Raw genomic sequence first — 16,419 nt, forward strand, 5'->3', positions numbered from 1 at the left:
CATGGCACATGTATTTTCCTGGTCATTGATCATCCTGTAAGTGGTCCATCCTAGGGGGAACTGGGGTGATGGAACCTGCTTTGGAGGGAGTGGGGGTGAGGGGCCGGGGTGATGAGGCAGGGACAGGAGGAAATTCTGCTCTTTTCTGCTATCATTGGCATTTGGCAGCCAATCGTTCCTGGACACACACAGGATCTGATTCTCTAGCAGCTGATGGGTGTGATTAAGGTCGAGTCCAATCTGAGTTACATCATTTTTTAGACAGTTCTGTTGTATCCAGTTTAACCCACCAAATGCTAGCAGTGTTTTTCCAGGGAGCGCGAATGCTGATCTGTGAGTAAAATATCCTTGGCCTTTAAGGACAAAGAACCTGTTAAGCTCCTGGAGGAAACCCATGATTCACTGGATATTGTTCTCATGTTTGCAAGAATTGTGTCGCCCCAAAGAGGAAAGTATTTGTAAAACTGCTAGGATTTTAGACTAAGAAAAATGACTTCTGGAGATTTGAATAGGAGTAGAGGAAGACCTGAAATGCAAAAATAAATCTAAAATCCAATCAATCTGAATCCCAATGCTATCTCCAGACTGTGTAAGGGAAATTCTCCTGTGAAGAGGGTAGAAATGAGAAAAACGTGAAGCTTGCCTTGTGGTCTCTCTCCACCACCCTCTTGTAATGATGAATTTGTGGCACGGGGGGGGGGGGGGGGGGACGTATGCATGTATTTACATCCAATCAGTATCTGGGGCAAAATCTTTGCCCACACTTGCCCAGGCATCTAAGGAGATAACCACAAATAGCACAGGGAAGGAAATAATGGTTTCCTGAGCTCTGATATGAATCTTTCCATAGTCTACAGCCCTGAATCTGGTGAAAAGCAGCTCTGGTTACTGGGTGGTGATTGTCTTCCTGGGTAAAAGGGCATCTTCCAACCAGATACCAATTTAGAATTAAGTGTGGCAAATATTTTTGTGTGTCTTTAAGAAGGAATTTTTATTTTTAGGGTATTTTATGAAACTGTAACATGTTTGGCCTATGAAATCTACAACACACGTAACATAAACATAATAAATAAAAAGTGTAATTATGACTTTGAGTTAGAAACTTAATTTATGTACAGTTCTGGAACATTTATAAGAATTGAGGGGTTATGGGACCAATAAGTTTAATTTGGTATACTTATAATTTAGTATTAAGAGTGTCTTTTGATATTTCAAAGAGTTATAAATTTATAAAAATTTATTGAAAGATGTTTTAAATGTTTTCAAAAGAGTTCATAACTTCTTAAAAGTAAGTTGGTAAGTTGGCTAAATATATGGTTATAGACTTAATAAAGGTTTTTGGTTGTTTGGTTTGGTTTTGGGGGCTCTATCCATCCAGTGCCAAGAATCACTCCCAATGTGCTTGGGAGACCATCTGGGATGCCAAGGATTGAACCTGGGTCATCTGTGTGAAAGGCAAACACTTTATCCACTGTACTATCTCTCCAAACTCTGTGTTTTAACTGTTTGCAAAAGAATTCATAAGTCCTTAAAAGTAAAAAGTTAAGTTTGCTCAATGTAGGGTTATAAATTTAACAAAGAAAAATACAACGTTTTTGGTAAGTTGAATTTTTTTTTCATTTTTATTTAACTGGGCATCCTGATTTTGCTTTTGCTTTTTGACCCCTGCAATGTTTATAAACCACTCCTGGCTCCTTTCTTCGGGACCAGTGCCTGGCAGTACTTGAGGAACCATATGTGGTGTCAGGATTCAAATCAGGTTCACATCCATAGCCCATATGAAAGGCAGCACCTTAACTTCTGTTCTATCCTCCCCAGCCCCAAAGCATGACATTTTTTAGGAGACATAAGGCAATAGCCACTCCCATCACAGCACAGATAAAGATGTCCACCCTCATCTTCAAAAAGAGTAAAACAATAGGATGAGAAACATCAACTAACTTCTTTTGGAATTTTTAACCTTGATCGTTTAAATATTTATTTGTAAAATTATGTAAACCTCTGAATAGTGGTTCCTGTATATAGAAACTGCCCTTGCAGTCATAAATAACAAACAACCCATGCACAGACCAAAGAAATGAACTCCATTCTGCAATTTGCACTTGGACTGCATGGAACTGAACTTAGAAAAAGAAGCACCTGGAATTTGGGAAAGAAAAGCCTAAACTGTACCCAACCAGGTACAGGGCTGTCCTGAGTGTTTGTGTCAACTCAGTGCTCCCACATCTTTATTACGTCCCACTCCCCACTTTACAGAGCACTTTACAGAGTTTACACTAAGGTTGTACCCAAGTGTACACAATGAGCATGGGACAGAGTTGGGGCCTGAACTCCAGACACTCTAACTGCAGACCATCCTCCTCTGCCCCCAAATCAGTCATCAAATGCCTTAAAAAAGAGTATTGGGAGTGGCATTTCTACTTTTCCCTCCATCCACTTTATTTGTATATTTATTCATTCATTTATAAAAGCACTTGATGGGGAACTTGGAGAAAAAGAACAAGGGTTAAGGTGCTTGCTTTGCATCCCACAAAACAGGTTCCATCCCTGGCACCACATGGTCCCCATGGGAAACTCCTGAGCACAGAGCCAGGAGTGGCCCCCAGCAGCTGGATGTGTCCAAATCCCCCCCCCCCAAAGTTTTTCCAGGGACTGGAGAGATAGATCTTGTGGTGGAACACCAGGGGGGCATGTGCATGGTCTAGTTCCGTTCTGGGCTCAAACATTCTTCTTGGGAAATAGGGTGCCCATAGGGCTACGACAACCAGATTCCTTCACTTGTTCTTGTCATGTCAACACGAATGAGCAGAAATGAGGACGAGAAGTGCAGACACACGGGCCCCAGGCATCATCGTCATCAAAACTATTCTCCAAAGCTCTGATGGAAGAGGAGTTAGTTGGGGGGGAGGGGGAGGACTGCCTACCGGGACAGAGGACACCCAGAGCTTAAAGAAGGCCAGATGGAGATTCCCGGGGGAGGGAAAAGTGCCACCACCTGAGTCACTCAAACTCGACCAAAAGAAACCAAGGGGGTGGAAAGTCCCTGCACTTGTCACGGGACAATGCATGACCCAAACAGGTGTTTCCACTGACTGACTCCACCGCAACCAGGAGTGCCCCTCACAAACACCGAGTCACCTACACTAATGGCCCCAACTCAGCACGTTTCACAACCAGTTCGGGATTAAGGGCAGGGTGGTGCCTTGGTAAAAGTTGAGTAATGGTGACAAAACTCTCCTTTGAGCGAGGATGTCCAGGCTCCTCAACGGATTCGGGGGCATTGGACCTCACAGAGCATCCTCCAAGCAGAGTTGAGTCTCGACCTCACGAGGGCCCCTCCCTAAAGGCAGGCTAGCAAGTCTCCCGGTTCTGCCCCGCAGTCTCTAAAGTTCCTCTCACAGAACAGCTAACTCTTTACGGTCGGTGGCTTCTACTTCCTGACCTCTTCAAGGTCACGTCCCTCTAGCCCCCCTCTAGGTGGCCCCTCGGACCCCCCACTTGAACCACCGGGCATTCAATTCCCAGCTCGGGGCCTTTGTATGGCAGTTCCCTCCACATAGAGCAACCACTAGTGCATGCCCGCACTGCGTGCGGTACTCCGCCTTGCAGGTGTGCAGTGTGTGCAGTGCTGTGCCATCCGTGCGCGCTCATGCCTGCAATGCAATGCATGCAGTGCTATGCCGTGCGCGCGCGCTCCTGACTGCAGTGTATGCAGCGCGATTACGTGCGTGCGTGCGCATGCCTGCTGTGCGTGTGTGCGCCGCTATGCCCTACGTGCACACGCATGCCTGTGGTGTGTGCCTGCGTGCGGACCCTTCTTTCCCCCCACCCACTCGCAGCTCCCACCCAGCTCAGACAGAGCTGTCTTGGAGACAGAGACCCTCAAGGTCAACAGTGTCTTTCTGTTCTCTTTGGTGTGTCTAGTCCTTTGCTTTATGCATGTAGCACAGAAATTGTTACTTAAGAGCTGTTGTGTAATGTCTGTAACCCCAAGCCCCCTCCCCCCGCCACCCCTTCACCCCGCCAGCTTTCTAGGTTGTCTGCACTGCCCCCCAAATCGAATGGCCCAGGTGCCCAGTAAATCACGGTTTGAATGTTTGCCAGTTCTGGTGCCCAGCTTTTCAGTAGCATGGGAGGGTGCCAAGCCAGGGGAATGCAGACCCCTGGATAACGTGGGCTACTGAGAGGAAAGAAATACACCCCCCCACACACACACAAACACACACACATACACACAGGTACATACAATACTGGACACCCGCGAGCGCAGAGCGCTATGTTTTGCCTCATCGGGCCATCCCAAGCAGGTTTCACAATTCAAGCACCAAGTACCTTGTGGGCCAGATAATTCTGTGCTGTGGAGCTATTCTGGGGTTCGGAGGATGTTGAGTAACATCCCGGGCTTCTACCTGCCAGATGCCGGCTGCATCGGCCCAGCGATGACCAGCCCCCTGGTACCAGACTTTGCCAAAATGAACGGAATCCACCCCGTGCAGGAGATGCGGGTGTGGAGAGCCGAGCATATTTGCTTCCGCTTACTGGGCGTTCAAACCCTGAACAAGGTGTCAGAGCTCTCTGTGCCCCTCGCTTGGTCGTGCAGTGATAATAGCTCTTACGTGGCAGAGCTGTGACGATTCAGTGACTTTATTACCAAACGGCAGACGCAGTGCAGCGCCTGGCCCCGAGGGGGAACTCAGCCAGAGTGGCATGCTGTCTTCAAAACCAACGGAGCAAAGAACAGGACGACGAGCTCCGTTTTACGGATGAGAACATTTCCATCTTGGAGATGAGGAAGTCAGGGCCAGCGAGGAGTGAAAAGCACCGAAGTGAAGCTTGGTGAAGTGATTAGTAAAGGTAGGAATCAGTTCTCAGAATTACCCTCCCCCATCCTCCCACCCCCGTCCCCCCTCCTCGTCAGCCCTTTCTCTAGCAGTGCAAAGCATACATCGGAGCCAGACCTCATCTATTAATGCAAGCTCTGACTTGGTGGTGGTGTTCTGGATGGGTTCAATCCAGAACCAGTTGTACCTCTGGAAGTCCTGAGGTACAACTTTTCAGTCAGGATAAACTATATTTAATGCAATATTTTAAATAATTAGCTTTGGATAATAAAAGGAAAAAGCAGAAACATCCAGGATGAGCTAAGTATCAAACTCCTAAATGTGGGAAGTAAATTGGTGCAAGCACTTAGGAGTGGAGGGTATTTTGTTTCGTTTGGGGGGCCATACTGAGCGGTACTCAGGACTGACTCCTGGCTCTGTGCTCAGGAGTCACTCTTGGTGTTCAAAGGATCATAAGCAGGGCAGGAGATCCAACCCTCGTCACCCATATGTAAGGCAAAAGTCTTACCCACTATACTATCTCTCTGGTCTGTGATGCCACTATTTTGGAAAATTCGATGGAACTTTTTTCAGAAATTAAAAATTAAAATTCCATGTTCTACAGCAATTCCTCTTTTGGGTAACTGTCCAAAGAATACCAAAAAAATTACATCATCAAGACAAAAAGATAAACCACCCATAGTCAATGTTTTTTAATTTTATTTTTATAAAGTTGTTTACAATAATTTATTACATTCAATATCCCAACACCAGTTCCACCACCATTACACCTTCCCACTACCATAATTTCAAACTTTCTCACCACCACCCAAGCCTGTCCCAAGGGCGGATCCTAAATAATTTATTTTGTATTGCTTGTTATGAATAATTCACTAAAAATTATCCAAATATTCCATACTTATTGCCGTGTTTTTGACATTAACTAAAATATGAAATTAACAGGTCAGAGAGATAGTACAGTGTTTATAGCACTAGCCTTGCATAGTACTAACCCCTGTTTCCTTTCCTGGAACTATATATATGGTCCCCTGAGCACTACCAGGAGTGATCCCTGTGCAGAGTCAGGAGTAATCTTTGAAAACAAGACATTGGGGGGGGGACGTTATGGCTCCCCTACTCCCCCAAAATTCGAAAAAATCAAATATGAAGGTGGTCATTGATAGATGATTAGATAAAGAAGATGTAGTATGTTTAGTAATTCAATGGAATGCAATAGTAATTCAACTATTAATTTTTCTCTGATTTCATTTTCATTTCATTTCATCATCCTGTTATTCGTCGATTGCCTCGAGCAGGCCCCAGTAACGTCTCTTTCATCCTAGCCCTGAGATTATATTCAAGGCTCTTTAGGAGAATGAGACCCATCATTGTTACTGGTATTTGGCATATTTGGTACGTCACGAGGAGTTTGCCAGACTCTGCCCTGTGGGCAGGCTACATTCGATAGCCTGCAAGTTTGTCCAAAGTAGGAATGAGATAATAAGATGTCATAAAAAGATGTCCTGGTTCGCGGCCGCGCGGTTCCAGGATCTGGATTTTATAGTCTCTGAGTCTTGGCCGCTGATGGGATTACACGGCGCCAGGGGGCCAGGTGGTGGGTGTGACCCCCGCCTACTGGGACTTGGAGGATCTGGGTGGAAGATGCTCGATTCCAGTCCGAGTAGGCATGGAGATCTCGGCCCCAGAACCCGCGTGGCTTTGTCCCTCTGCCAGTACCTTCATGTGTGCGGAGAGTGGTCTCAGCATGGTGGTGGCTGGTCCTGGAGGTCTTCGGCTGCCGGAGCCCTGGTCGGGGCGGGGAGGAAAGCTCAACCCGCTCCCCTCCAAGGGGCCTCAGCGAGGAACAGCCAGACGCGGAGGCAGAAGACTGATTTTAAAAAAATTTTAATATGTATATATGTATATTTTATTTATAATATTAATATTTTATGTATTTATTACAAAATGGAAGGTAGCACTGTCCACTGTCCTCCCATTGTTCATCGATTTGCTGGAGCAAGCATCAGTAACGTCTCCATTGTGAGACTTGTTGTTACTGTTTTTGACATATTGAATCCATCATGGGGAGCTTGCCAGGCTCTGTTGTGCAGGCAGAATACTCTTGGTAGCTTGCCGGGTGCTCCGAGAGGGGCAGAGGAATTGAACCTGGGTTGGCTGCGTGCAAGGCAAACGCCCTACCCACTGCACTATCACTCCAGCCCACAAAATGGAAGATAATAAAAGGAATTATGCAAAGCTAAGTAAGTCAGCTTGTTTGGAGGTTCTAGCAGGGGAGCACAGCTACTAGTATACCCTCGACGGAAGACCGGTCCGTCTCTATCGGGGAAGGCCGTCCTCTTCGACCGAGCGCACAGCTTCGGGAGGGACGCACATGGAGCGGTGAGGGAGGAAGGGGACACCCACCTAGCCAGCCAGATCAGCCGAATCAACCCTGGCGATCAATGGGGTGACAGATGTCGCAGCCAGATCGCCCTCACATCCGGGGGAGCGGGTTGAGCTTTCCTCCCCGCCCCGACCAGGGCTCCGGCAGCCGAAGACCTCCAGGACCAGCCACCACCATGCTGAGACCACTCTCCGCACACATGAAGGTACTGGCAGAGGGACAAAGCCACGCGGGTTCCGGGGCCGAGACCTCCAGGCCTACTCGAATTGGAGTCGAGCATCTTCCACCCAGATCCTCCAAATTCCAGTAGGCGGGGGTCACACCCACCACCTGGTCCCCTGGCGCCGTGTAATCCCATCAGCGGCCAAGACTCAGAGACTATAAAATCCAGATCCTGGAACCGCGCGGCCGCATTTGGCCGCATTTGCGGCCGCGCAACATCTTACCAGAATTTTTTTTTATGACATCTTATTGTCTCATTCCTACTTTGGACAAACTTGCAGGCTATCGAATGTAGCCTGCCCACAGGGCAGAGTCTGGCAAACTCCCCGTGGCGTACCAAATATGCCAAATACCAGTAACAATTATGGGTCTCATTCTCCTAAATAGCCTTGAATATAATCTCAGGGCTAGGATGAAAGAGATGTTACTGGGGCCTGCTTGAGGCAATCGACGAATAACAGGATGATGAAATGAAATAAAATGAATGAAGTAAGTCAGAGATAGTACATGGTTTAAAGCCCTGTTACAGACAGCTGACTCAGGTTTGATCCAAAGAATGGCTACATGTCCCTCAGGGACCACCAGGAATGACCCCTGAGCACCACCGAGTGTGGCCCAAAAGCAAATAATAATAATAATAAAAATAATAAATCAGAAAAAGAGACATTAGATGCAATCAATGGATAACGTCACCTTTTTTGTGTGCAATACAAGGATATAAAATTGTATAACATTGAAAAGCTATGAAACATATGAAACAGTGGACCTTGGTAATTTCCTATGAATGAGGAAATCAGAGAGAGAGAGAGAGAGAGAGAGAGAGAGAGAGAGAGAGAATGTGTGTGTGTGTGTGTGTGTGTGTGTGTGTGTGTGTGTAGTGTCTTGGGAAAATTTAGATGATGGAAAAGAATTTTGGGTTGACTTTTGAGTTGATTCAGTGGTGAACATGTTGAAGAAAAACCTTAAAGATAAAATCCAGCTTTGCATTTCACGACCTTCCCCTTCCCCTTGGAACCTGCACATTTGTGAAATCATTCAGGGCCCATTCAGAGTGGAAAGGGTGAGATGGGAGAAAACAGCGCCCTCTTCTGGCTCACAGTGGGTACTGCTCCTCTCCTGGAGCCACTCACCTCCCGGACCCTTAAGGCAGCAGCACCTCAATTCTAGCAACCACTTCTGACCCTGACCCTTCAGGAGACTTTGAGGTTCCAAGATTCAAGCAGTCAAATGATGCCTTAGAAATTTGCACCCACCCAGGACTGGAGCGAAAACACAGTAGGTAGGGCGTTTCCCTTGCAAGGCCGACCCGGGTTTGATTCCCAGCATCCCATATGCCCCCCTCCCCCAGCACTGCCAGGAGTAATTCCTGAGTGCATGAGCCAGGAGTAACCCCTGTGCAATGCAACCCACCCCCACAAAAAAAAAGAAAAATTTGCACCCACTCTCTTTGCACTGGCTGCTGTGATAGAGGGAATTTTGACTTGCTTTCTGAATAGGTGCTTGGGAAAATCATGTGTAAAATTAGTACACAGACCTCCCCAGATGTTTTTGGAATTATGGTTCCTTTATTTTACAATAACTGTAGACAGTTATACCCACCAACTGCCATGGCGCCATGTAATCCCATCGACGGCCAAGATCCAGAGACTATAAAACCAACTCCAAAAAGTGTGTGGCCGCATTTGCGGCCGTGTGACCTCTTATTGTCTGGTTCTCACTCTCAGAGAACCCGGGAGGCTACCAAGAGTATCCTGCCCTCTCTTGGGTGTTAGTCTCCTATTTTGTTACTTTATGTTCCCCAGATGAATGCAATCTTTCTATGTCTATCCCTCTCTTTCTGACTCATTTCACTTAACATGATATTTTCCATGTAGTACCATTTGTATATAAATTTCATGACTTCATCTTTTCTAACAGCTACATAGTACTCCATTGTGTAGATGTACCAAAGTTTCTTTAACCAGTCATCTGTTCTCGGGCACTCAGGTTTTTTCCAGATTCTGGCTATTGTAAAGAGTGCTGCAATGAACAAACAAGTGCAGATACTGGGACCTGTGGTAGTGGAAAATGGGCACTGGTGGAGGGATGGGTGTTTGATCATTGTACAATTGAAACCCAAACACAAAAAGTTGTAAATCTACAACTGTACCTCATGGTGTTTCACTAACAAAAATTTTTTTAAAAAAGTAAATGATGGAGAATGGGCACTGGTGGAGGGATGGGTACTGCATCATTTTATAACTGAAACCCAAGCACAAAAATTTGTAAGTCTACAACTGTACCTCATGGTGTTTCACTAATAAAAATTTTAAATAAATAAATAAATAAAATCAATGGAAAAAAAAGAGTATCCTGCCCTCACTTCAGAGTCTGGCAAGCTCCCCGTGGTGTATTTGATATACCAAAACCCAATAACAATGATGGGTCTCATTCCCCTGACCCTGAAAGAGCCTCTAATGTGGCACTTGCTAAAATCTCAGGGCTAGGATGAATGGAGACATTACTGGTTGAGGAAATTGATGAATAATGGGATGACAATGATACAATGATTTTCCAATAAAGGGCTGGAGCCCTTAGCATAGTGGGTAGGGCATTTGCCTTGCACGCAGCCGACCTAGGGACGACTCCTCTGTCTGTCTCGGAGAGTCCGGCAAGCTACCAAGAGTATTCTGCCTGCACAGCAGAGCCTGGCAATACCCCATGGTGTATTCAATATGGCAAAAACAGTAACAACAAGTCTCACAATGGAGATGTTACTGGTGCCCGCTCAAGCAAATTGATGAACAACAGGAGGACAGTGCTATTTTACAACTTAAGTTTCTGCAGCTCTGTTGTTGGCTGTAGTTTCCAGTCTCGCAATGTCCCATGTACCGAGTCTAGGGCTCCTGTCATTCCCTGATGCTCCTGTCCCACGACGCTCACACTGGTCCAGTTCCACAGTCTGCTGCTCCTGATGGTGGCTCACTGGTCTGTCATCTGTGATCTCTTTCTCACTGTCACTGATGTTCTTCGCCCTTTTGACTTTTCCTTTGCTCTCCAGTGTGTGAGGACTGCTGCTTTTTATTTGCTACCTATTTGTGCACAGGTGAGAGGCAAAGGGAGAGTTACCTTTCTGTGCCCTACTTATCTCTGCCCTGAGCTATTCTCCTTGCCTGAATGGTTCCCTCCTCCCACCCCCACCAAAGCAGGTGAGATTCCAATTGACCAATGGGACTAACTCAATTCCTGGGCACTCTCCTCCCTCCACTTCCACCCTGATTGCCCTTGCTTTCCTCTTATTACCTCTGACAGGAGGCCAAGCACTTACCACCTCCTATGGACGTTTCCAAAGATACCTGTTAATAGAAAGTTGATCTTTCCGGGTTTCCTACAGAGAGGACAGTGAGGAAATAGGACATGATTTCCCACAGTTACTGTCTGTGGAGCCTCGAGCAGAGTGCTGGTTGCTTTCCTAAGTGTAGTATCAAAGTCTTCTTTGAAGATTTTGGCAGTTTTTCCGCTTAATTTATACTTCTTTTAAAAATTTTTCAGACATGCATAAAAGTTGCCCAAATAGCCAAAACTACTTAGAGACACTTCATTTAGATTTACCAATAAACACTCAGCTTCATTAGTATTCTACAGAGAAAGATGGCAGGCCCAAATGGAGTCACTTGTGCCAAGTCCAGTCAGCCACCAGGATTTAATATCTAACCTAATTGCAGTTTCAGCTCCTCCCAGGAATGCATCTTAACCTGTTCCAGTCCATAATAACAAGCCAGCTGCCTGAGAGATTCCTTCCTTCCCCAAGGGAGGGTGACCTACCTGACACAATCCATGTTTTACTCCTAAATCACTTCCTTGATCCCAGCCCCTTTCTGATGGAAAAAAGCCCTTCTCCTCCTACAATCTCTTTGGATCCCCTTCTATTGGCTTAGATGAGTAGCAATTTTATTTATTTATTTATTTATTTATTTTTGATGAGTAGCAATTTTAATTGCTTCAGTGAATCACTGAATAGAGCCAACTCAATCTTGAAATTTATTCAAATGAATTTTATCCTTTGACACTATATGGATTTCTCTCTCAAAGTAAAATTGGTGATAGTATGACCCTGTATTCCTAAATACTCAGAGTATATTTATTTAAGTCCAGATTGATTTTCTTACAGAACCAGAGGACAATGATCAGAACTATAACCTAATCTACACACTTTATTCAAATTTTACCAACTTTTCTAATAAAGATTTTTTTTTTTCAGCGATCTTTCCTTCCTGAGCTCGAATCTGATCCATGCATGTAGAAGCTCTGACTTCTTGGTGTCCACTAATCTGGCTAATTCCTCAACTGAGGAATTCTTGGATCCAGTCATATCTTTGACATTTGTAAAGGGTTGAGGCCAGTTATTTTGTTGAATCTCCCTCAATTTATAATTGTCTGAGGTTATTTCATGATTAGACTTAAGCAATGTGTTTTGAAAGGAATACTATTTATATATCTTTTAGAATTTTGTTTGTTTGGGGGTTGGGAGGATCAAACCCAGAGCTTCACACATCTAAATCCTTTGAGCCATACCTCCAGCCCTCTTCTCCTTCCCTCCCTGATCCCACTTCCCTTCTCTTTGCTGCTGCTGCAGTCACAACAGGGGTCACACACCTGCTCAGTGAAGTTTGCAAGTACTCGCTAGGGGGTCAAGCTCTTTTTTTTTAATTTTTATTAGTGAAACACCATGAGGTACAGTTGTAGACTTACAAATTTTTGTGCTTGGGTTTCAATTATACAATGATCGAATACCCATCCCTCCACCAGTGCCCATTTTCCACCACCATGGATGGAAACGCTCATGCAGATTCTGGCTCGAGTGTTCACTGCGGTTGTACAACATTAACTGCAGTGCAGTGGAGAGCGGGCACTGCTGCGGCACCAGGGATGCCAAAAAGCAGAACTACTGGGACCACATTCAACACCTGTGGGCAGCACTGGGTATGCAGTTCGTGGCCTTATGCTTGTATGGAGAGCATTCTGCCATTGAGTCATCCCAGCCCCCTCGGGAAATTTCTTTTTGTTTTTGTTTGGGGGGAGCCATACCCTTGAGTATAGTTCTCAGGAGCTGCTCCTGGGGATGCTCGGGGCCTATCTGTTGCCAAGGGATCAAACCCAGGACTCCCAAAGGAGAAGCATGCAGTACAGCCCATTAAGGCAGCTCCCCAAGCCCCTCGTGGAATTTCTTTTCTTTTTCTTCTTTGTTTCATTTTTTTCAGTGACACTTGGTGGTGCTCAGGGGATACCCCTGGAGGTGCTGGGGGATTATACATGGTGACAGAGATGGAACCTGGGCCTCTTGCATGCGCTCCAGACCTTTGAGTCATCTTCCCAGCTCCCCTCATGGAATTTCTTAAATGAGCTTCTGATATTTACAAGGCAGCTGGGTGACTCTGAGATACAGGAAGTGGATTATGACTTTATTTAGTCTTTTTCTTAAACAGCATGAACCCATAGAACTGCAGGAACAACATTGTATTGTCATTATTTTCTGAACCACAATTCATTTTCTTTTTTTAAAAAAATTTTTATTAGTAAATCACTGTGGGGTACAGTTACAGACTTACAAACTTTCGTGCTTGCGTTTCAGTCATACAATCGTCGAGTACCCATCCCTCTACAAGTGCCCATTTTCCACCACCGATGATCCCAGATGATCCCAGTATCCCTCCCACCACCCCCCGCCTCGTCTCCTCCACCCCACCTTCTGTGGCAGAGCATTCCCTTTACAGTTCATTTTCTTTCCCTGAAAGATGTTTGCAGCTTTCTTACAACCCAGTTTACGGTATTTATTTCTTCATTGATTTTATGAAAGTACTGTGATTATGCCTCAGAGACCTGGGCCCTACGCAAACAAGATGAGAACGCCATTCAGGTCTCCCAAAGAAGAATAGAAAGAGCTATGCTTGGAATATCACGTTTCACTCAAATGAGAGAACGAATCCGGAGTTCTGACATCCGCCGACGATCAAGAATCAGGGACGCTGTCTCATTTGCCAAGGTGTCGAAAATCAGATGGGCTGGTCACGTAATGAGATTTAAAGACGACCGCTGGACTAGAGCTGTTACCAACTGGATTCCACGGGATGTCAAAAGACCGCGTGGCCGCCCACCTACCAGATGGTCAGACTTCTTCGTCAAGATCATGAACGATCGGTTTGAGGCCCTTCATGTTCCCGGAGCGAACAGATGCCATTGGGCTACACTAGCACGCGACAGGGACAAATGGAGACGTTACTGGCGCCCGCTCGAGCAAATCGACGACTAACGGGAAGTTAAGTGATTAAGTGACTGTGATTTACAAAGTTATTCATAGTTGAGTCTTAACATTCGTCATTTCCGTTTCAACACTGAAGTTCCAACACCAATCCTATCACCAATGTCAACTTCCCTCCACCAATGTCCCCAGGTGGCCTCCCACCCCTTCACCTGCCTACTTGGCAGGCATATTTTTAAGGTCAGTGGTTGTAGTTTGGGTTTCATGCTTACAGTGTTGTTGGCTCCGTGGTTAAGATACATACATATACCAGCCCTCTCTACCACTGAGGTGCCCAAAGCCCTTAGCTTCCCATCCACCTCTTCTTACTTCCCCCTTTGATTCTTTTCCTTCCTTGTCCTTCTCATTTCTATAATCTAGGTCAAGGGTAATCTTCCCTTTGATGCTTTGTATTCCCTTGCTCTTTACTTCTGTATATACCACAGATAAATGAGATCATGCAGTAGTTGTTGTTCTTCTGACTTACGTCACTTAACACGATATCCTCCAGCTCCATCCTATTTTTAGCAAATTGCATGCTTTCATCATTCCTTGCAGCTGCGTAGTATTCCACTGTGCATATACACCACAGCTTCGTGATCTGTTCATCTGTTGTTGGGCATCTAAGTTGATTCCATATTCTAACTATTGTGCTAAGTGCTACATTTAATAATGGTGTGGATTTACACTATTTAAAAGAGATATGGAGTTTGAGGCCGGAGTGATAGGACAGTGTATAGGGAGTTTGCCTTGGTTTGATCCCTGACATCCCATATGGTCCCCCGAACACTGCCAGAAGTAATACCTGAGTGCAGAGTCAGGAAAAACCCCTGAGCGTTGCTGGGTGTGACCCGAAAAACAAAACAAAAAAAAAAATCTTTACTTAGAATTTGTAGTTGAAGTTGTCATTTTGTGGGCATTCTTTGCTTTGGCCCTAATTTCCCTCCTTACTCCTTACTCTAAGCAAAAGTATATTTTGGAAAATTATAATTATTGAAATTTAAATTTTAAAAATATATTATTTGTTATAAATCTGAATTTCTTTTTTTTTTTTTTTTTTTTTTTTTTTGCTTTTTGGGTCACACCTGGTGATGCACAGGGGTTACTCCTGGCTCTGCACTTAGGAATCTTTCCTGCTCAGGGGACCATATGGGATGCTAATAATTGAACCCAGGTTGGCTCTGTGCAAGGCAAATGCCCTACCCGCTGTGCTATCACTCCACTCCCTAAATCTGAATTCTTATCCCCTAATGTTCTTCCTCATTTCAAAAGAGTGCTTATAAAATATTAGAGAGTTATACAAATGTTTACATTACAGTTTTTGAAGATTACAGTTTTTGAATCTCCTTCAAAGACTAGTGAACATGGGGTGCTTATCAGCTCTGCATTTATTGATATGGGAGTTCCTTATTTCCCCTTGGAGCAATGTTTCATCGATTGCCTAACTTAGATCATGGCAATAATAAAACAGTAATCATGACTACAGCACTGAACTGTGTTAGGCCCACATATATATATATATATATATATATATATATATATATTTACATGTACTTGGTCCTGTTTTTTTGTTTTGTTTTGTTTCATTTGAGGGCCTTTACCTGCATTCAGGAATCATGTCTTGTTGAACTGGGGAGGGGGCATATAGGGTGCTGGGAGTCAAACCCCAGTGACCTATGTGCAAGGCAAGTGCCTTATTCGCTGTACTATTTCTCTGGCCAGTATTTGGTCCTTTTAGCAGGACAGCCCCCTCTGCCATATGTTATCTTCATGAAAAACAATCCTCAGAGAGGCAAATCTCTTACCCTAGACCCCCCCCCCCTCCCAGCTAGTAAGAGGCACTGAAGGACAGTTGCACTCCGGAGTGCAAGCATGTGATCCCCTCCAGTGCTACTTCTTCTCTGGTGCAGTACAATGAGAATGGTTCCAGTGCTCTCAGAACACCAGGAGCAATCAATGTTGCAGCCCCCAGACACTGAGCAAGTGGGGATGTTTTCTCCCTATATTCTGAAGCCTTCTGCTGGCCCTGTACTCTCCTACTCTCAGGGGTATGAGAGCTTGGAAGCTACCCAGCTGCGAGTAGGGGACCAGAGTAGGTTGTGTGGTATTCCAAATGCCTCTTCTGGCTGATCATGCATGATAATGTAAAGTCATGATTTGTAATTGATTACAAACCCATCGAAACTACCTCAGTCCTACATCACACAGGGGGAGGAGAGCGAACTATGAGCAGAAGTGTCAGTCCTTCACCCAACAGTGACTCATGAATGATTCTTCAGGCATCAGAGAACTTGCTCCAGAGTCATCCAGGTGTTTTGAGGGGCAGGGGCTGGTGCTATTTGTAAGACCTTTAAGAAATCAGCCCTAGGGATTTATTTTCTGACACATATAGCTTCTGGCCTGGGAGAGGGGATCATTTTGCATGATAAATTGGATTAGAGATTTGTTATTCATTCATTTGGCAACTGACCTTACTGTGTGGAGGGGATAGAATGATGAATAATACAGTCCTGGCCTTTGCAGACTATAAATTAAAATGTTTTGAGGTAACCTGGGCTATCTTTAGTTTCAGAGCATGGCCCATTAGGTACCAAGTACTTCTGGTGTTCAGAAACTGTTGCTGTACACCTAGTGGCTACAAAACTGTCCTGAGTTTGAATTACCAGTATAAATTTTGGACTCAAGCCATTCTGCGT

Source organism: Sorex fumeus, unplaced genomic scaffold (assembly GCF_029834395.1).
Source record: "Sorex fumeus unplaced genomic scaffold, SorFum_2.1 ptg000072l, whole genome shotgun sequence".
Taxonomy (NCBI): Eukaryota; Metazoa; Chordata; class Mammalia; order Eulipotyphla; family Soricidae; genus Sorex; species Sorex fumeus.